This window comes from Panthera onca, chromosome A3 (genome assembly GCF_046562875.1).
Source record: "Panthera onca isolate mPanOnc1 chromosome A3, mPanOnc1 haplotype 2, whole genome shotgun sequence".
Taxonomy (NCBI): Eukaryota; Metazoa; Chordata; class Mammalia; order Carnivora; family Felidae; genus Panthera; species Panthera onca.
The window spans coordinates 31,348,906-31,371,539 of NC_138341.1; the positions used below are offsets into that span (position 1 = coordinate 31,348,906).

The 22,634-nt window shown below is 44.9% G+C and overlaps 1 long non-coding RNA gene across 2 annotated transcripts; it reads right to left on the reverse strand.

Annotated features, from left to right (window-relative positions):
- Window positions 1-13,391: 13,391 nt before the first annotated feature.
- LOC132677593 (uncharacterized) lies at window positions 13,392-21,650 on the reverse strand. Of its 2 annotated transcripts, XR_009609335.3 has the most exons (5): window positions 21,371-21,650; window positions 20,237-20,380; window positions 18,360-18,512; window positions 14,696-14,915; window positions 13,392-13,684 (listed from the first exon to the last, which is right to left on the reverse strand). It is a non-coding gene; the product is annotated as an uncharacterized LOC132677593 (long non-coding RNA). The 2 variants fall into 2 exon arrangements; XR_014137362.1 differs by lacking the exon at window positions 14,696-14,915.
- Between the last annotated feature and the right edge of the window lie 984 nt (window positions 21,651-22,634).

The window sequence follows — 22,634 nt, forward strand, 5'->3', positions numbered from 1 at the left end:
ATACAGAAAAATAATACTTTTATTAATTAACTTCATGGCATACATTTCTAATACTTTTTTTCTAAATTTTTTTTCTAAAATTTATTAACTTTATGGCATACATTTCCAATACTTTTTTTCTAAAATTTTCTAAAATTTTCGGGGTGCCTGGGTGGCTCAGTCGGTTGAGTGACCAACTTCGGCTCAGGTCATGATCTCACAGTTTGTGAGTTCGAGCCCCACGTTGGGCTCTGTGCTGACAGCTCAGAGCCTGGAGCTTGCTTCCGATTCTCGGTCTCCCTCTCTCTCTGCCCCTCCCCCTCTCATGCTCTGTCTCTGTCTCAGAAATAAACATAAAAAAATTAAAATAAAATAAAATAAAAATACTTTTTTTCTAAAATTCAGTCTTTGATTGGCTCTTCATAATATACCAATTTAGGGATATCATTTTCTAAAGACAAAATGGAAAGACAATTTAGTTTTTCTTCTTGCATAGTTCATAAAGTTCTTATTTATTGATAGTTTTAAAAAGTCTCTGTCAGCCTTGAACATTTTATTGTTGATGTCATGTGAAGTTTTAGGATTATTGTCAAATTCGGGTAGATCTCTATCAGGTCTCTCTTGTGCAGGAGTGTCAGATTTCAGGGCATATCAAGTTTTCTTCTCAGTGACTAGTCTCAAATACTCTGAATTGAAAATGCATGTGGCATTTATAATTGCATATGCTGCATTTTGCAGCAGATTCTTGACAGGGGAGAAATTCCACTTCTCATCGTTACTGACGGGATCAAAATCTTCTTCTTATGATTTTACCCATCTCGTGATTGGAAGGATTTTCCCCCTAGACTAGGTTTCTTCCATACTTCTCAAACAATGTTTTCCCTCTACTCTCCACATACGGTTGGAGCCGGCCACTGTAGAACTCTTTTACTTCTTTTCTTTTACATGTTCCTATCACCTTTGAGTTAGAGAACGCAGGACTAGAGAGACAAAGGGTATATGTGTCCTAGTTTGCTCCTCTAGAGCTTGTATCCAGGAAGTGGAAGTTAAATAGATTGAAGGGATTACAGGAAGCAGAGGTGGGTTTTCCACCCTCCCTCATCTGGAACTCGGGAGGGACCTATGGCACAGAGTGGACTTGCTCCTTTAAGAAACACTCACAGCAGATTAAAAATAATGGTGCATGGGGGTTAGGTGGCGATGGGACCTGGATGTCACCACAGATACTATGAAGGACCAGTAATAAAGTTAGCTGAGTTGGGAACCGAAGGTCATGACTGTGAGTACAGAGTGTTCAACCTAAACCAGGAGTCAGATGAGGGTTGTAGCTGTGATTCAGACAGGCATGTCTCACCAAGGTGACCCGAATCCGCAAAAATGTGCATTGGGTCCTGGGCACACAAAGACCAAAGCACAGGCAGACCGACTGCAACGTCACAGATGAGTGCAAGGTGCCCAGTGACCCGACTGGCCAAGCCGCCTCACCGCAGAGCTCAGCAAGACCCCACACAGAGCACTGGGACACAGGCACGTCCACGTCCCCCACCCCTTGCCAGACGGCCACCTGAGTAAGCTTTCCACTCTCTCTGCAAGCCTGTTCCTTAAGCTATTATTCTAGGGGGGAGTAGAAACAATGGAGTCTAAGACACCAGAGTCAGATTTTCACATCACGGGAACATCCCTGGAATTCTCTAGTAAGACTTATTAACAACGTCTATCAGGTTCTTACATACGTCTGGTAATTCTCATTACCATAATAAGATAATATATTTATATCACTTTTTTTTCAATTGAGCTTCACGATATCTCCAAATCTGAGGTACTATTACTATCCCCATTTTTATTTGTTTTTGTTTTTGTTTTTTTAATGTTTATTTGTTTTTGAGAGAAAGAGGGACAGCCCGCGAGCTGGGGAGGGGCAGGATAACTGTGGATACTACACTAGGCCACCCTGGCAGAGGCCAAGTACATCCAAATCCCATACCCATTCTCTGCTCCATTCCAGAAGCCTCTGGAGCATCTTAAAGGTAGGCTCACTCCCAGCACAATGTGTGTTTCGTATTTTAATCCATGGAAATTCATCCTTAGAAATAACCACCCTTGCTATGGATAACCCAGAAACTGAAGCAGTAAGGGCTCTGGCTTGCAATTCTGACTTTGTGACAGGATCACCTGAAAATGTATTTAAACTTCATGTACCTTCGTTGCCATAAAACTGAAAGGGGAGGGGAGGCAACCTGCTACTATCACTTACAGACTGGTTGGTCTGTTCCCCCTTGAGCAAGTATCCGTGCTCAGCGCACCTGTTTGCCATTTCCTCCAGCACCCTGCCCTCAGCCTCCGCTTCCCTCAGAGCTCTTAAGGACAAAGCCACATCCTTGCTGGTGCTGACAGGGCCCATGGCGAGAGCTAGGATCGCTGCCAAACATGCAGACTGCTGATGCTCCTGGAGCCTCTGGTCCACTGGGCACCACAGCTGAGAAGATTCCATGCAGAGGCGGGGAGATCAAGCTCCAACCAGCCCCGCCACGCTTTGTTCCAAACAGTTCTGCTTGTGCCTAAAGATTCTCAAGACTTTGCGGTTTCTTCCTCTCACCTCTTGCCGGGAGTGCCTCGAAGTCTCAGGAAGCCAGTTCCTCGGATTCTGGCCTCTCCCCTCTAACCAGGGGTCTGCAGCACCTTCCAGATGTTGTGACTCCTCATTAATCCTACTTGTCCTCTCTGCAAGAGCAATGGATATTTGACCCACCCGGCACAAAACAATGCACGCGCTCGTGATGAAAGTGGGGGCAAAGCCGAAAGGGACTTGAAGGGGAAACATTGTCCTCGCCAGCTGTATTCTGGCCCTAGTGCAATAAGGCAAAATTGCCCTGTAACAGATGTTAAAAATACTTAAGAATTTCAGCATGGGTTAAATGTTTTCTTCCTGTTTTTATTTTAAGTATGTAGAACCAAAAATGTGCATGTCCATCTGGAAAACAGCATTTTTAGATTTTAGTCATGGGTATATTTAAATCTGAAGGTCAAGACCAACAACACCCTCTGTCCCAAATTGGAACTCTGTCCTCACACACATTCATGTTTTCTTTTATTTCTTCCTGAATGATGGCGAGCGATAGGATTTGTCAAATGCACTGAAGAAACACTAGGGGAAGTTGATCAGGACTATAGGTAGGGCACTTGTTCTTGACAAGATAAGCGGTTACTTCTCACCATAAAAGTTGCAGAGCATCCCACTCTCGATTTCAGCTCAAGTCACGATCTCACGGTTCGTGAGATAGAGCCCCGCGTCAGGCTCCGACAGTGCAGAGCCTGTTTGGGATTCTCTCTCTCTCTCTCTCTCTCTCTCTTTCTCTCTCTCTCTCTCTCTGCCCCTCCGCTGCTTGCATGCATGCTATCCCTCAAAAATAAATGAACATTAAAAAAAAAAAAAGGTTGCAGTTGCATAAAAAAAACACACAAAATCTTTCAGCCTAATATTTTAACGAAGAAAACTGTTTGCAGAGCAACTTTAACATCTTCCATAATGCCTATGTGAGAAGGGAGGCGCCGGTAGCCGCTCTGGAAGGACGTTAAACATTATGGGCAGAAGACTGATATGTGGTAACTTCCCAAAATTAAGACAGGAGAGCTCTAGGACACCACCGAAATTCCTGGTGCACACATAGACGCTCCAGGAGGGTTGGAAGGAAAATAACAGGTCTCTGGTGGAAAAAACAAAACAAAACAGAACAGGAAAAGAGATATTTGGGGATAAAGGAGCTAGATGTGAACAGTCAAGAATAAGAAGAGGAAGTTAAGAGGAAATTCAATTTAGGAAGGTAAGAAAAGGCTGAGAAGCAAAGAAGTGCCCTTTGAGAGCCAGGAAGGAGGAAAGAGAAATTCAGCAACAAAAATTCATGAACCCTGGGGCGCCTGGGTGGCTCAGGCCATTAAGCATCCGGCTCAGGTCATGATCTCACGGTTTGTGAGTTTAAACCCTGCAACAGGCTCTCTGCTCTCAGCACAGAGCTCTCTTCGGATTCTCCATCCTGCTCTCTCTCTCTCTCTCTCTCAAAAATTAAAAAATAAATTCAGGAACCCCAAATAAAGAGAATAAATGGAATGTATTAGAATCACATGATTCCAGGGAATCTGCATCTGCTCAATAAATGAGGGTATTCCCAAACCCCACAGCAAGGAAACAAAGAATAAGATGACCTTGGTTTCTATTCTATCTTCCCCAGCACCCACTAAAGCAAAATGGCCACCTATCCCCTCTTGGGTGGCAGGGAAAGGAAGAAGCATACAGACAACAAAAGTGGGAAGGGAACATAAAGGACAAAGCATCAAGTACTGCAATAGAAGAGAGACTTGGGACGTGCTGCTGGGGAAACACCCAGAGATAAGCGCAGGATCTGTAGGGGGGGGGGGGGGGGGGGAGGGATCTGGTAGACTGCGCCCCAGGGGGTCTACACTGGGCTCCTTGATAGTGATCACAACACAAAGGCAACTTCGTGAGTTCGGTAGATCCATTGAAATGTACATCATTTGCAGTTCAATGAGTATGAGTGTTTTAAATCTAAGACTGCCTTACTCCCCAGGTAGTATAGTAAGGATAGGTATTGGGCACAAACTACTAGTCCACCATGTGTTTCCAAAATAGCTCTTCTCTCCTGCCACTGAGACCTCCGATCACATCTGCAAGTCTAGCAGATTCCTCCAACATAGACTGTTGTAACTGCAGAGGCTTCTCCTACGAGCTAAAAGAGCAACATTAAAACTCACAGGTTCGGGGCGCCTGGGTGGCTCAGTCGGTTGAGCGGCCGACTTCGGCTCAGGTCGTGATCTCACGGTCCGTGAGTTCGAGGTCCGTGAGTTCGAGCCCCGCGTCGGGCTCTGTGCTGACCGCTCAGAGCCTGGAGCCTGTTTCAGATTCTGTGTCTCCCTCTCTCTCTGACCCTCCCCCGTTCATGCTCTCTCTCTGTCTCAAAAATAAATAAATGTTAAAAAAAAAAAAAAATTAAAAAAAAAAAAAACTCACAGGTTGCTTCTAGGAAATGCTTTTTTGAGGATACAGTCTAATTTTGAAGGGAAAGCTAGTCTCTTTTATTACTCCAAGCGGAATAATAATTGATAATCCATTAGGATGCTTTAAGGTGAAAATAATAGGAAACCCAACCAGGAACATTCACAACAAAAACAAGAATGTAGCATCTCACGTAATAGTTAAGTTCAAAGGTAGAGCGGTTTCAGGGTTGGTAATCTCTGTCACTGTTCAACGACATCATTAAGACATCCGGTTGCATTTTGTTTTCCAATTTTCTACGTCTGCCTTCCTCTGCTCTTCCTTCCTCCAACCAAAAGGTTGACTTTTGTCCACACATTTATCCTCCATAGTTGCAAACTGGCTGCCAGAGTTGTAAGTGCAACACAGAGCTCCATAGAGATGCAGCCGTGTGAATAAAAGAGGGTCCATTTCCTGCCTTGAAACTCTTTACTTCAGAGGGCATTTTAAGTTTTAATTTCGTTTTCCAAATTTTCATTTAAGTTTCCTTTAAACTTTCTTGCAATCTCACTGCTCAAAATTACTACCCATGCCAATTCCTACACTAATCTTTGACAAGGAAAATGGCCTTGCCATGATTGGTTCCATGTAGTCAAGATCCACCCTGCTTTGGGCTGAAATCAGCTTTCCCTGAAGCACATAAGTTGCCCGATACCTGAACAAAGCTGAGATAGTGTTAGTAAGGAAGAAGGGACAAATGGCTGATGGAGAGACAGCCATATTCGGTGTCATAGATAAGAACATGCTTTCCAAATTTACCCTGACCTACCAGCTGCTCCTCCTGCCCCAGCAATCCACTTGCCACAAGGAAAAGGACCCTTCCCCCTTCTACTCCCAAAGTTGGGCATAACTGAAGTAATGAAGGCCTTCGCAAACAGGTTAGGAACAGACTGGAAGCCTTGGGACCCAGTCAAGAATTCTACAAGTATCAGAAAAATTAATGTGAACCATAAGCAGCTTATGTTGAAACCTGCCACCGACCGAGAAGCATCAAGGGGGCACCTGGGTGGCTCAGTCGGTCAAGTGTCAGACTTTGGCTCAGGTCATGATCTCATGGTTCGTGAGTTCGAGCCCCACATCAGGTTCTGTGCTGACAGCTCAGAGCCAGGAACCTGCTTCGGATTCTGTGTCTCCCTCTCTCTCTGCCCTGCCCCCCTCCCCAAAATAAATTGACATTTAAAAAAAAGAAGAAGAAGCATAAGTTACACCATTGATGGTGATAAAGGGCCTTCCAATTCTCAGTAAGTACCAATCAGTCAAGTGTTGTTCTTGTTCGTTCCTTGATCTGGGCTGTTTAATAGAGGTCCTGGGTTTCTATGAGGCCTGAACGCATAGTTGAAAATCCGGTTTATCTTACTGTCACATATCCTTATGATATAGTCTCCCATAACTTAGAGTAACTTGAATAAGTTGGATTTTTCTCTGTAGAAAATCAATTTAACCTGGAGGCCTAGGGTTGGGAGCCAAATGAGACCTACAGATTTGTCTTATTTTATCCTTACATAGTTAGCCTATAAAGTGATTTTTTTTAATGTTAATTAATTACAAACCTTTAAAATCAGGAAATTACATTTTTAAAAATCTGGATTTCTGGATTTTCTCAAAAAAATCAAAAGGTCCGATCATGGGATCACATGACAACCATTGTCTGAAGCTGACTATGACCCTCCTTGGGAAGGGAAGTAGATTCTCCAGCTTGTTGCAGACTCCCATTTCATATTCACGCTGCCTGCTCGATCCAACCCAAACAACTGAGCTTATGGCCCCTGACCACCTGATCAAAACTATGCATGGGGTTGCCTGATGCACCTGAATTTGATAAACCCGAAAGTCATAGCCAGTTCAGCCTGAGATTGAAGAACAAATGCACATATGGAGGGAGAGACATACGTGTGCATAACACGTAACAGGAGACATATGATCTCCTAGGAAGGCTGAGACATGAGGCCCATCCCCGAGGAAAACAACATTCTGAAACTCACAGCCCTCCTCCCTCTCCCCGCAAATCTTGGGCGACTGGCCAGCCCTGATAGGAGAGAAGGAGGAAAGAATCAAACATGCTATTATGTCCTGATCTAGTCTACAACAATCACCGTGTCGGGGGAGGCCCCAGAGCAGTAGATCTGATTACCTAACGATCATGATTTTAGCTCGTAGAACAAGGCTGTTCCCATTAGTGACTGTATACAATTACTGACTGATATGCTTTTGGGATCTTACCACAATATTCTTTTCAGGGATTTCTCGTTTCTTATACCATTCCCCTCCCCCCCCCCCCCCCCCACCACACACACACACACACACACACACACACACACACGCTCTTACTTGGATAGGTCTGACAGTAGGTGGCCCAAATGGAGTCTGGGAACTGGCTCTGTTTTGTCAGCATTCTATACATGTTTCTTGAGGGCCATTTCTTTCTTTCTTTAACCCTCACTTAATGACCACATCCATTTAAACCTATCTTCCTTGCTGAAAGTCAGAGTCCAAAACTGAAAGGCCAGGGATGGGAGTGGAGGAATATTCTTACCAATTATTTTCGGCGAGTGCCTGCTTCCAAACTAAATCAGAACTGTTCAAATGTACTAACTCAAAGTCTCAGGATCTCAGTCCAGAAATAACTGATATTCAATATGAACAAAAATGTGCATAGCATGATACAAGGCTGCATGTTGAAATGGGCAATTGAGTACAGATCCTTTCGCTGATGAGATGACAGAAATAGTACTTAAAAATTAGGACAGATAAAAAAAAAAAAAAAAATCAGCCAAACAGGGAACTGAGTTTCACAGAGATTACTGTGGCCTTTGGAGAAATTTCTATCAAACTGGATGCAGCCATAGGGAAATTAGGCTAGTGTAATAAGATCAGACATTTTGAGTCCAAAGCACCCCTTTAAGCACGGAAGGGCACAAGCACAGCTTCCTCCTGATAACTCAGGGTAAGACAGTCTACTTTCTGGTGGCCTAAGGAACATGCCTCAGGAAAATCCTGTTGAAAATAGAAGGGCTCATTCTACCTAAAGAATTTTAGTGCCTGGAATGTAGGTCCTGGTAGAACATCAAGGAATTGGACATCTTCTAGAATTCCTCTCGGATCCTTGCATCACCCTACGAAGTGCCTGAAAACAGCGATTTGGCAAGGATCTGTGAACAGAGAGATATTCCATAGACTGTAGTGGGTTTGCCTCCATTATTTAGTTTAGCCCAATTTAACCAGAACTACTCTGTGCCCAGCATTGTGCTAAGGGCTATAACAAATGTGAAAGAACTTTATGACAAAGCCCTTGACCTCAGGAGACTTGCCATCTTGTTGGGTAGGCTGAACCTATATATATGAAGGAATTAGAGAACGTAAGAATATAATTGTGAAACAAAATTGATCTAATCTTTACCTAATCTTGGGTTTCTTAGGTACCATTCCGCAAATACATTCATTAAGTTATAACAAATTGGGGCGCTAGGGTGGCTCAGTTGGTTGGGTGTCTGAATCCTGGTTTTGGCTCAGGTAATGATCTGGCGTTTCATGAGTTTGAGCATCACATTGGACTCGGCACTGCCGGTGTGGAGCCTCCTTGGGATTCTCTCTCTCCTCTGTCTGTCACTCCCCCGCTCTCTCTCAAAATAAATAGATAAACTTTAATCTATATATATAATAAATTATAACAAATTAAATTAATTATAATTTTTTTATTTTTATTTAAAAAAAATTTTTTTTTTAACATTTATTTATTTTTGAGACAGAGACAGAGCATGAACGGGGGAGGGGCAGAGAGAGAGGGAGACACAGAATCGGAAGCAGGCTCCAGGCTCTGGGCCATTAGCCCAGAGCCTGACATGGGGCTCGAACTCACGGACCGCGAGATCGTGACCTGAGGTGAAGTCGGATGCTCAACCGACTGAGCCACCCAGGCGCCCCAATTATAATTTAATATATTAAAACCCACCAACAGGGCATCTGGGTGGCTCAGTTGGTCAACATCCAACTTCGGCTCAGGTCATGATCTAATGGTTCGTGAGTTCAAGCCCCACATTGGGCTCTGTGCTGACAGCTCAGAGCCTGGAGCCTGCTTCAGATTCTCTCTCTCTCTCTCTCTCTCTCTCTCTCTCTCTGTCTCTTCTGCTCCTCCCCACTCATGCTCTGTCTCTCAAAGATGAATAAACGTTAAAAAAATATATATACATATATATACACACATGATTGCATTCTGGCATAGCTACAATGAGTAGATAGATAATGTCAAGTGTTGAAAAGAATGTGGAGCAACTGGACCTCCCATACATCAATGATGGAAGAACAAATCAGTAAAACCACTTTGGGAAATCCTTCGGCAGTACGTGTAAATATAAATATATCCTATGATCCAGAAATTCTACTCCTGGATTTATACCCAGTTGAAATCCATATATATTTTCACCAAAAGACATATAAAAAATGGTCATAGCTGCCCTGTTCATAACAGCCCCCAACCGGAAGCAACTCAAATGGCCATCAATAGCAGAATAGATATGTCACATACTCAGGCAAGAAGCCACTAAAGAGCCCTGGGAATAAACAAACCATAATTATACCCAACAATATGGATGAGTCCAACATAATGTGGAGCAAAAAAAGCCAGACCAAAAAAAAAAAAAAAAAAAAGACAACTACATACAACATGATTCCATTTGTATAAAGTTCAAAAGCAGATAAAATTTATCTATTGTGGTAGAACTCAAGATAGTGGTTACCTTTGTTCAGGGAGGGTAGTTATTGGAATGACAGGCAAGAGGAGTGATAATCATGATTTATTTCTTGATCTGGGAGGTGGTCAAATGAATGTTCACTTTGTGCATATTCACTGAGCTGTAGGTGATTTGCACACTCTTTTTTTTTTTATGTTTATTCTATTTTTGAGAGAGAGAGAACAGAGCTGGAGCAGGGGAGGGACAGAGAGAGAGGGAGACAGACTCTGAAGCAGACTCCAGGCTCTGAGCTGTCAGCACAGAGCCTGATGCAGAGCTCGAACTCACAAACCATGAGATCATGACCTGAGCTGAAATCAAGAGTTGGCCGCTTACCAACTGAGCCACCCAGGTGCCCCATCTGGGTCTGTGATTTGCACACATTTCTACATAATTTGTCAATAAAGTAATCCATATAAGGGTCATGTCAAGTGTTTCAAATGCATCAACATTTTCTAAAGATCTCTACCAGTCAAGATTCAAAGCCCGAAGAGTTGTAGAAATTGACTGCCAGTCGTCTCTGACTGGGACCAGGAATTGCAGGTTTCTGAACTCCCTGTTCTGTTACTGATTCTCTAGACAACTTTAGAAAAACATTACTTGTTTTTCTAAACAAGTAGAGGTAAAAATACCTCTATTTTTAAAAATAGCAAGTTTGGCTTTCATTCTTCAATCACCATTTAATAATAGGTTTGCCTTTAAGGGTAAAATATGTGAAATTGCCCAGCAGTTGATGCTTTCAACATTAAATCAAAATGAAAATTCAAGTCCCTTTCAATTTTCATGATAGGTAACACAATTCTGCTGCACATAGGGAATGTGTCGTTATTGTCCAAAGGAGATTATTATCAGTCTCATTCTCTGCTCAGCCCACAGGTGAAGGTTAGGCTGTCTGCCATAAATCTTTATGTGCTCTCGTTTCCTTTCCTCTCGGAGAGACAGGGACAGGTGCTTTCTCAATCCCTACGTGGATGGATTCCCTTGCTCTGGGGAACAGGAGAAGAAACAAGTCTTAGCAAAATACGAGCCAGGAGGAAAAGAGAGTTCGTCTTGATGGAAGGGGACCTGGGGCCGTCACTTATCAGCTGGAAAACTGTAACAAGTCATTCCACCTCTCTAAATTTCAATTTACTCGTGTTTAAGATGTAGCCAAAACAATCCCTCTCCTACTTACACCATTGGGTTGTTTGGAGGGAAAAGTGAGCTTATGTATGTAAAAATGTTTTGGAAACTAGAAAGGGCTACGCAGATGCAAAGTATTATAATTACGTAAGAATGCTACCAGTAAACTCTGTTGTTTTAAAGCATAGCACAGTGTGCGAGACAAACGAGGTCCCAGTGTTCGAGCAACTCATGTGATGAGGAGGTATTTTTATAGATGGTAAAAAGTCAAAAAGTAAATAAATAAAACAAGACGACTTTGACAGCCAATAATATTGTAATAATGTTGTGTGGCAATAGGTGGTGATGACACTTACCATGATGAGCACTGAGTAATGTATAGAGTTGTTGAATGTTGTGCACCTGAACCCAACACAACACTGTATGTCAACTGTACTTCCATGGTAATAAATAAATAAGTGAGTTTGGTTCGTGAAAATGTGCCATGGAGAAAATAAGGCAAAGCAATGCAATAGAGTGTGCCTAGGAGTTTTCGTTAGGTTGGGTGAGCAGGGACGTCAGAGAGGGGGCCGTTGAGGCTGCGTGCTGAAAGTGAGGAGGAAGTTCTGGAAAAAAAGTGCTCCAGGCAGAGAGGGAAGGCTGAGGCCAAGGTACTAAAATAGGAAGGAGCTTGACAAGTGCGAGGACCAGACAGAGAGGCCCTGGGGCTGGAGCAGGGAGCGATAGGAGAGGTGGCTGGAAAGGCAGGTAGGGGCTCAAGTGCAGGAAACATCACGGATTGTGCCAGAAGCTGGTCAGCTAGGGAAAGGGGGTCGGTAGAAAAGAGGGCACAGGACTAAGACTTGTTTATAGAAGAGAAATAACTGGCAGCAAAAGACTTTTCTCCCAGGGGAATAGCTATGAAATCATAAAATCAGGCTTTACTTCTGACTTGCAGTATTTTATATAAACACCACTCAGTTTCCAGGGGTGGGTTCACTTTGAGGCTAATGGAAGATAAGCTTCAGAGTGCCCTGCTTGTACAAGGCTCTTCCGGGCCCGGGAAGGCACTCCAGCACTCTTGTAATCAAAGTTGGTATTCTTTTTCTTTAAAAGATCTTTCCAAACCTGCCCCTACTCCTGAATGTACCCAAACGCAATTACAAATTTCTAGAATCAGCTTCAGCAACAATCAGGACCCAGAGGCTTGTAAATATGCTTCCTTTTGACTACTTCAGGGTCCTTCTCACCAGCCCAGGAAGTCTGGGATCTACATTTCTACGGGCTGCCCTACTCCCTCCTTCTCTTTGCCTTAGGAGGCCCTGGAGCCAGGTTTTCCGCAATCCTGCCCCAGATAACCTTCCCAGCCCCAGGCCCATGGCTCCTCCAAGCCTTCTACCCTCCTGCACCTCCACTACCTTCCCGGTACCTGTAAAAACCTCCAGCAATGTGTTCCTGTTCTGGTGACACCCACATCTTCTCTTGGCCCCATATTTTTGCACCTGCTGTTCCTCATGCCTGTATGCCCTTCCGCCCGTTCTCCTGTCAAACCCCTGTTGCACCCGTATTCTATAAAGCTGAAGGCTTCTCCTCCTCCTCCTCCTCCTCCTCCTCCTCCAATTACTGCTTCCATGACACTGAGTGCATCACCCAGTTAAGGCACCAACCTCACTGTATCAGAGTTAGTCATTGACCTGTGTGTCCTCGCATGTCCCCCCCAGCCGCACACTGGACTGGTTGAGCTCCTTGAGAACAGGCCTTATTTTATTCATCTCCTTACCCCATCCCTGTACCTAGCACATCAAGTAGCTAATCAATGGATGGGAACCTCCCAAATGCTTAGCAGGACAGAACACGAGGGTTCAAGGAAACTTCTAGTTTTATCAACATACCTCCAGGCTCTTTTTTTTTTTTTTTTTTAATTTACATATACATCCATCCCAGCAAGCCCAGAGCCTCAGTAGTGGCTGTTGGGTGCATAGTCATACAACTACCCAATGCAAAGTTCCCCTGCAGGCACCGACAGACAGCTCCCCTGCAAAACTGTCTGGCTCTCTGAAGGGGCTATGGGTTTGGAAAGGAGGCCGATCTGGCTCAGTTGGGACTGGGCCCCCTGAAAACTCTTTCTGAAGCCCTGTGCTAGGAGCAAAGCTTTCCCAGAGCAGTCACAGGCCCTTTGCCAGGCAGCTGGGTTGTGGAGCCGCCTCCGTGTTTACTAAACAAACCCATGTGATTATCCTGTCAAGATCTGAAAGACAAAGACAAAAAAACTTAGCATCAATACAAGGCCACCTATTCAATTAAAGCCGCAAACCAGGGCAGCTAAAAGGCTGAATATAAAACAGTCAGGGAGAGTTTTAATAAGAGTGAGTTACATAACTTGAGACTTGCTTGAGACTCAAACAAAGGCATTCTTATCTCAAGGTTAAAGAAAGGAATTCAGACTAGCAGCAGTCTCCAAGCACTTTTCCTGTAAACTTTCTGCCAAGAAGCGAGGCTCGAGGCTGAAGGCTCGAGGCTCGGGGATGGGAACACGGGGCCTCTACAGCTAGCCTTCCCCTGGGTTAACTAGGACGTCTTCTGGGCAGGGGGTTGCTCCCCGCTGGTGGTGGAATCCCAGGCCTTTTCAAATCATCACCCTCTCACAATTGGAGAACTGTCCCATTCTGCCAGCCCCTCCTGTTAAGGATAAGAAACCCTGGAGGTCACCCTGCCAGGTCATGCAGGACAGGGACCAGGACGTCCACCATCCGGGACAGGGCCACTTTTGCTCCACCACACGGCCTGCACCTTCAGACACATCCACGGACCCTCGATCAGTAGCCAAGAGCTGTGGGGGGAAGAGGGGGCAAAACTGGGCATGTCCCCACCGCCCCCTGCACACTCTGAGACTAGCCCCAATCCCACCCCACACCAAGGGTTCACCTCTCTCCCTTTTCTTTCTCCTCCTTCCTTCTTTCTTCCCCTTTCCTTCCCAGCCTGGCTCTGTCCTCAACCCATTTACAACAGAGGGATCCTGTCGCATTATTTTGTCTTACTGGTGGCACTGGGAGGCAATGAAGTCTAGAAACAAGATATTTCTCTTTCAATCTCTTCCCATCTAAGCCTTGCCCTGTCTGGGCTCTGGGCTCCCACCCCCACCCCAGCCTTTTCCTCCCTGCTCCTGATTGTCACTTCTAGAAAACTGGTCATGTTTAGGGGCACCTCGGTGGCTCAGTTAAGCATCTGACTGTTGATTTTGGCTCCGGTCATGATCACTGCGTGCTGACAGTGCAGACCCCACTTGGGATTCTCTCTCTCCCTCTTGTTCTGCCCTTCCCCCTGCTCATGTGCTCCCTCTCTCTCTCTTTCTCCCTTCTCTCTCTCTCTCACTCTCAAATAAATAAACTCACTTTTTTTTGTTTGTTTTGTTTTTAAAGAATCCCAAGCAGGCTCCACACCATCAGCGCAGAGCCCGATTCAGGGCTCGAACTCACCAACTGTGAGATCATGACCTGAGCCAAAATCAATAGTCGGGTACTTAACCAACTGAGCCACCCAGGCGCCCCAAATAAATACACTTAAAAAAAAAAAAAAAAGTCTCTGGTCATGTTTAAGGCAGAACCTACCGTAAAGTAATTACATTTTAAAAGGGCACTCTTTGTAACGCTGGACAGCTTGTTCAACAAGAAACAGAGTCGTAACAGCGGACATATTTAAAAGATAAATTCTGTCTGAAAGACAGGAAGCTTTCCAGACTTCCTTGAGATTAGAATTTACAGGTAATACTGCTGCTCCAAGGGGAATCAGAGCTCCCCAACCTCCAGGACACCACCTCCTTCAGGGAACAGGGTTCTGTCACCTGCTCCAGCCAGAGGCTCTTCCTTCAGTGGATCCTACATTTGCCATGCTGTACTCGGAGGTCACACCCTCAGGTGCCACCCTCATTGGGGATGTGCAACAGTAGTCAGCTCACAAGTCCTGACTTCCGCAAATAAGATGAGGTTTGTCTCTGAGCCTCCTGTGCTGGTTGGTGGCTGGTTTATAGCTTTAAATCCAGCACGATGTGGTCCAAGCTGGTTCTGCAGAGGGACAATGAAGAAGTTCTTTGTTTGGGGTACCTGCTGGGCTAGATTAAAGTACCAGGCAGGCTCTTTCAGCACTGGTATGCTCCCAGGAGCGTTGGGATTACACAATCTCTTGCTGGACAGACAGGCAGAACTGGCAAACTCACTGGGACGCAACGAGGTCTTGGGAGAGAGCTTTTTCCCTTTGACTCTGCCAGCGTCCCTAATCACACTGGCTCTAGATTTGGGGACTTTAAATGACAAAATGATAAGGTCTGGAATTTATTTTGCTGCTCCAAAGAAAATTGTAAGACTCCCCGTGGGCTGGAAAATTTTGTAAGTGTTGATTTTGAATAAGTGGCTTTTCCAAAAGCCTTTGGCATCAGCAAAGCACACCAAAGAGAATGAAAACTCACATTTCTGGGGAACCAGATCCTGTGCTGCCACTTTCTCTTTACCAGCCAGGGTCTGTCTTAAATTTGCATCAAAACAAAGGACACCAGCTGCAAAATGGGCGGCTATTGCTGGGTTGTTTTGCATTTTTTCCATCATCTTATTTAGAAAGCAAATATTACTATTCCTTATTTTGTCTCCCTCCAAGCAAAATGGTCTTTTGGGTCCAGCATATTTCGGGGTTAGTAAGGGGTCAGAGAGAAGGCACAGGGTGTATGAAGGCATGTGTTTGAATTTTTAGGGCTGCTTTTAGAACAATCTAAGAGTGAAGTCTCCCCAGGGTGCCCAACTGGTCCCAGGGGGCAAAGCCCCTACAATGAATCAATCAGGGGGACTGGGATGAGTAGAAACAGAGAGAAGGCTGCCTCTTCAGTGGCATCCAAGAGGTGGGCCTGTTGACTTCTGACTGCACTTCTGGAAACTACCATCCACCTCTACTGAGTATAGCCACAGGAAAGAGCCATAGAATATCTCCATGGTGTCTCCTGCATGGATGTCATCGAAGACGTGGTATAATCACCATCTCTTTATGAGGATTCTCAGCAGAAATTTCATTCTGGCCTTAATACCACACACATACATACGTCTCTTGAACAATTACTCCACCTTATGGTGTTTTATGCATTCTTCCAAACAGTCTTCAGAACCCAGCCATATATTCTGGATGGATCCTGTCTCTGTAGTTCTATCAGGGCTGCTCTGGGGGGGTGTGGAGGGGAGGGATCTGCCTGCCCAGACCTTTCAAATCCCAGAGAATACTTCCCAGGAACAGTCAACCCAGACCCAGAGCTTCAAGAAGACTGACCTCAGCCCAAAAGCAAATCCCCATGGACATATTCTTTCACTAACAAATATTTCATATGGCAGATATGTACGGAGCACCTACTATGTGTCAGAGGATATAGGCATGAACATGGCAGGCACAGTTCCTTATTCTCATAGAGTATGCAATCTGGTAGGATTCACCTCACTGGATCTCCTTGAATTTGGAGATATGTCAATGAAATTAACAGGCAGCGTAAGGTGGAAACCTCAGAAAAAGACCAGAAGACCAAAATAACAACAACAAGAAGATGATCTGAGCCAGAGTGAATGAGGACACTTAGAAAAAGCGAAAGAACTATATTTCTGTTAGCTGTGTAATCTTAGGCAAGTGACTTAACCCCTGGGCTCCCACATCTGAAAAATGATGATACCACAAAGGCTTATAGTGAAAAATAAGTGAGATGATAAAGCTCATTGCACATACTTAATAAACACTGGCTGCAGTTACTTTTACTACTACCCAAGTAGTACTGAGAGGAGAAGGGCTGTTGTCATGGGCGTTGTGGCCACGTGACCTGTTCCAGCAGGATTAGTGTTAGAAATGGAAATGTGGGGACAATGAAGGGGTCATGTCCGTGATGTCACCTGAAGTCCTATTCGTTCCAGTAGAAGCTATTTTTTTCTCTTACACTTCAACAATTTCTAATCACAATCCTCATAACTTCCTTCTTTTCAGGTACAGTGACTCCCATCGTCCCTTCCATTTTACTGACGAGAGTGGTTTCCGTTTTATTGATCTTGGCCAAATTTAGAAAGTTAGTACAGATAGAAAGTGTAGACCTTCTACCCCATATCCCATGTTTGTGCATTTTCTGTTCCGAGGGAAAGAGGAAATCAATTTGTTTTCTTCTTTGTTCCTTTGGCGCAATAGCAAGCAGGGTCACATGATACAGACAATGGTCTAAGCAGCGTACATTCTAATTTAGGAGTTCCTTACAATTGGCTTTGGGGTTATTGCTTCTCGAAAGTAAATAGTCAAATACCTCCTTAAATGTAACATCTAAGTGCCTGCTTGTTGCAGCCCTTGACCTAGAATTCTGGGATGCAAAAAAGTTAGGGAAATTCCAAAGATGTGGTTCCCTCTTTGGCCCACATGTTAGCTTCACTGCATGGCTCACTTCTGCTTCAAGGGATTGGTCTGCAACGTACAACCTGGGCAATTAAAGTTGCATTTCAAAGCAGCAAGATTCTAAACTCCCAAGATTTTGAAAAGAGTCTCATTGTACCCGTCAGCCCCTACCCACACCCCTTCCTCCACTCTCCAGCAGAGAGGGGCTCTATAAACAAAGTGGTGACAGGGAATCCCCACAAGGCCCATCCCCAGCACCAGGGCCCCGGAAGTTGAGACACACTTAAAGGAAATGGCCTTGCCGTATGAAAACCAAGAAAGGCCAGGAGAGGATGGAGAAAGAGCATGCCACTAGTAAGTTCTACTCATGCAAGGAGCCCAGATCAGTGATTTAAAAATAGAAAAGGGCAAATTTTCAAGCCCTCATGCCTTAATTCTCTATATAGTGCAAATGACTATATGCAAATGAGCTTGGTTGGGCTCAACAGAATCCCAGTTTATTGACCCCCAGTTACCTTCAGGGGATTGGTGGGCCCTTTTGACCCATTGCTGATGAAACTTGGGTGAAGAAAAACTCACTGGGCATAAACTGGAGTATCCAAGACCTAGAGTTAGCTGTGCCCATTGGCAACAGTTTTTGGACAGAGAAAATGTTTTTAGGAAGCTACTCTATCATTCAGGAGACCACCCCCCCCCCCCTTACTTCTCTTATCTCCTCAGCCTCTTAAGAACCGTTGAGGGCTCATCAACTATTCATTCTGGCAGAGTGATAAGAAGGTATGCTCTTGTTTTCTATGATAAAGTTTTTGTGTTCTGCGTTCATGCTCAGGCAAGGAGCCACAAGCCTGGGAGATTTATCAATTTATTACTCATGACAATTTTGGGAGCTCGCAGGTTTGAATCAAGCCAGAGATACTTGCTATTGTATAAACCTAGCACACCAGTGTGGAAAACGCAGGAAGAGAGAATATATATATATTCTTTGACCAAGTTATTCATTTTGGCAACATCCTGTCTCCCAGATCAATTGCCCGTTTAATCATAATGCCTTATAGCCACATGACCCTTCAGGGAGAGCTTACAAAGCATGTTCCCGTTTGTTATCTCCTGACCTTCCTAGCAGCCTTCTGCTGTGGGCTTGACTGGTGTTATCACAGAGCAGGCTCTGGACTACGAGCCAGAAGGATAGGGCTCCAGCTCCAGCCACTTCCTTGACTGATGTCCTTGGGCAATTTTCCTTAAACTCTGATCCTCAGTCTTCTCTTCTGCAGAAAGAAGCAAAAGATGGGATGGGACTACACAGCTTTAGCTTCAGGACCTACCATCTGCACAGGCTGGGAACCTAATTTTGACATAGTTTTGTGTCCTTTTTCTTAGAGAAGGCTCCCCAAATTGTAATAAGCTTCAGGACTCACAAAACCTAGATCAGTCCCCCAATAAGACCTGCTCAGTCTAGTACCAGGAAGTCAAAATATGATAGGTATTTCTATGGCTTCAGCTCTGCCAAGTGGCCTGTGATGATCACCATTCATCCCCCTGTACCAGATGGACTTTGTTGGTCCCCCTCCTGGATAGCTGTGAAGGGCTCACTGCTGGCCTCATCTCTGGAGAATTGACTTTCACTGCATGGGAGCCCCTCGTCCTGGAGATTGCACCATCCCTTCCGTTTGGGGCAGTGGGCCAATGTCTGATTGATATGGAGTAGCCCCTTATACAAACAGTTGCAGCCCTATCGCAAGGTGGAACCAGCTCTGGGATACCATCCGTGCTCCTTTGGGATCATATCAAACAAAGCTAGACTGCAGCTGGGATGACATCCTGGCTTAGCTTCTTCCTCATTATTTCCATGCCAAAGCCCGTCCGGTCCACTTTCAAACATAGTCAAAAAGCCCCTGAGACCCACTGCACCAATGCTCAGACTACTGCACAGAAGTGCTTACTAATTCCGTGACTAGCATCACTGTCTGAGGCCCATCCTGGGCCCCTAACAAAGTCCAGAGATCCAGAGTTATAAGGACCTTTGGAACTAGGCAGTGGGAGGGTGGAGGTAGTGATGTTGAGCATTTGGTAAAACTCTAAACTGTGCCCGCCCCACCCTTAGTATCTTCTCTGAGCGCTTGCTTTAGGTGTTAAGAAGGAGACCAAACAATGAGAAAAGAATGACTGCTAACATCATGTCTCTTTTGATCATTTTCATGGCATTTTTTACTGCAGGAGATTTATAACTCGTTCTTTGTCCCAGCTGAATAGAAAAGGAATCCGGACTCTCCAGTGTTGCCTGTCATTTTGGAGAAAGACAATTTAGGAGGAAAGAGAAGATTTAGAGGCTGTTTCTGTCTCATCTCTGACTTGGTTTGTGACCTTAAACGAATTAATTGTCACCTTTCAGCACTTGCACGTGTGGCATCAACACTTACTGTCATACCCCACAAAGAGCAAAGATTCTTGGAGAGAGATCATCATAATAGCAAGACCACCGTCTATAAAAGAGGCATACTTTTTAAACCATCAAAAAGGACACACAAGACATTCCTCATGAAAGGGAATAAAATGTGGGGCAGGATGTACCCAAGTGTTTGCTTCCCCAGGCCCTTAGCCCTAAAGGATCTGGAGATAACTAGCCTACCACTTCCTTACAAGAGACAGGTATAGGCTTTGCAGGCAAATTATGAGGACCTAGGTCCAACTCCAGGGGCATCATTCAAGGGAGAGGGGAGCAGGTAAGCCCGATGAGCTTAGGCAGGTACATCTCAGAAACAGCTACTACAGGATGGAAAAGCCCAGTTAGAGGACTAAAGACCCAAGAAGCAAGGGCCCAGGGAACTCAGGTAAGGCTCCCAGTGCCCAACACGCAGCTCATCAGAATCAGATTTTCTGGGCCAGCGGCTTCCTATAGACATCCTCGGAATTTATCTCAGAATGTGGGCAGTCCTGTACTTGAGTGGGGGGGCATAATAACAGGATTCACTGTGTGACCTTGGGCACTTACTTGACTTCCATTTCCTCATATGTAGTAATTCCTCCTTGATTCATCTTTCAGGCTGGTATTAGATTCTGTCTGAGGCAGTATGTATGAAATTGCTTTGTAACCGGTAAAGTGCCAACTGTAAATGTAAGATGGTAATATCTATGGCTAGATAAGGAGGGAGAGAGAAAAGAAAGCTTTTCAGAATAGGAAGAAAGGAGCTCCAAGATCTGTAGGCTCATTTAGCCTGGTCTCTGAGCCCATGCAAAGGCAGGCTTGCAATGCAGGCTTGCAGCTTTCTCCGCTGTTGACGGGGAGCTGGAAAGAGCCCCATGCCCAGTGTCCAGTGCTCCTGGCAAGAATGAATCTGCCTTTGGGTGTCCACAGAAATGGGAGCTGCAGTCTCCCTATCCCAAGCAACCACATATGGTCCATCTGTCTGACTGTTCTCTGCCATGATTTCTGGTTCCAATTTCCTCTCCAGATCCCTGTTGGGACTAGGGCCCATTCCTGAGCTCTGGTCCAATTGGCTGGGGCCCTGCTCATTCCTGTCTCTTCCCCAGGACAGATGGACATGTTGGATAAACATGTTGGATATACATAGTACACCCAAACTCTCCTTAGATATCCTACCCTCTGCTCTACCTGCTTAACTTGGATACAATTCTCCCATGGACCAGCCCTGTCCAGATCACACTTAGTACCACTCCCCAAGCTTAGTGGTTTGAACCATGGGTTCTACTCCTGGGGGAGGGGGAGTCTGTTGCCATTCTCCTATACCCCAGCTATTTCCCCCTCACCCGTAATCAGCATCAGTTGCAATTTTTTTCTCCCTCCGCCCCATTGGGAGCCCACAGTACTGGTAATGACAAATTTTAATATCCTTCTCCAAAAATTTCAGCAAAGACAATAAAGGCACAAGATAAAAGGCTCAAAAGAGATAAGCATGTACTTCCAAAATGTTCATCCTTCAAAGGAAGAATCAAAGATAATTAAAATATTAGTGAGGGAAGCACAGGTAGATGAGTTACATTTGCAAATTCTTTAAATTATAAATTAAGGTGCTATCCCTTTAAAAAAGTTTTTTCCACTTAAACAACTTAAGTAATTGAAGTTATGAAATTTGTAGAACCCTGATTGCCTGTGAAATAAATATACCTTGTAGGTACTGCACACACCATTGATGATTGTATGTTGTATACACTGCATTGATGTTCCGGGTAATCCTCAAATAAGTGGAAAAAAGACATTAAACTATCAGGCCAAACAGAGTGAGGTTGCTTTCGTTACTTATCTAATATGACATGTGATGATTGTTCCTCTGCTGGACCAGGCAGGAGTGGACTGTGGGTGGCTGAGTGAGGGTAGAGTGTCCCTCAGTGCTGTCCCTCGAGCAGAGGAGGGTACTCCCAGTGGCTTCATCTTTAACTGCCCCCTCTCCCCCCCCCTCCCCCCCACACACACTGCTGAACCACACACACTGATTGGAACCAAGTGGCAGTTGGTGAGAAGTGACCTCGGGGGCCTGGATTGGACACTCAGAAGACGAAGTAGGAAGACAGAGATGGAAGCAGAGATATGAAATTGCCTACTTGGGAAAGAGGCTGGAGCTGCTTTTGATAAAGCCTCTGTAGCTTTGGGATGGCCAGGGAGGGAGCCATTTAGGCATCGGGTGGGTCCGGATGCTTCTCTTCCTCTAGGAGCCTGTGCGAGAAGGCTAGGTCCCTGGTTGTAGAGAAAGACTGAAGACATTTCTATTTGTTTGGGGTTTTCTTTTTTAATGTTTATTTATTTATTTTTGAGAGAGAGAGTGGGAACAGGGGAGAGGTAGAGAGAGAGGGAGAGAGAGAATCCAAAGCAGGCTCTGCACTGTCAGCACAGAGCCCCACAAGGGGCTCAAACAAATGAACTGTTGAGACCATGACCTGAGTCAAAGTCAGATGCTTAAGTGACTGAGCCACCCAGGTGCCCCAAGACATTTCTGTTTTTGATGCTACTTCACCTGCTGTTCCGCAGCTGGTCAGAAAGCAGATCATGACTTTCTCCTGAAGTCACAACTTAATCTACTCACCTCTGAAATTCACCGATCTTGCAGCACCAAAGATGGGCACAGTCTCAAGCTTAGAATATCTAAGCATCTGCAACAGGGATTCCCACTTCGTTTCGTTTAGTGGGAAGTCTCTACTTTTATCTTGATTATCAAGTAATGTGGTTGACTGTTTAGGTCAAGTCTGGTAAATAAAACAGGTATATACAATCTGGGACCCCAAATCACAGTGTGAGCAGGTGAGCCCCTGACTAAGATGGCTTTCGGGAGCTTTGCTGGAAATGCCTGCTCTCTAACTACACAGCAGAAAGGACATTTCTGCAGAGAGCAAAGGTAACCAATGAGAGAAGAGGAGGAAGGGACCTCATGAGGGTC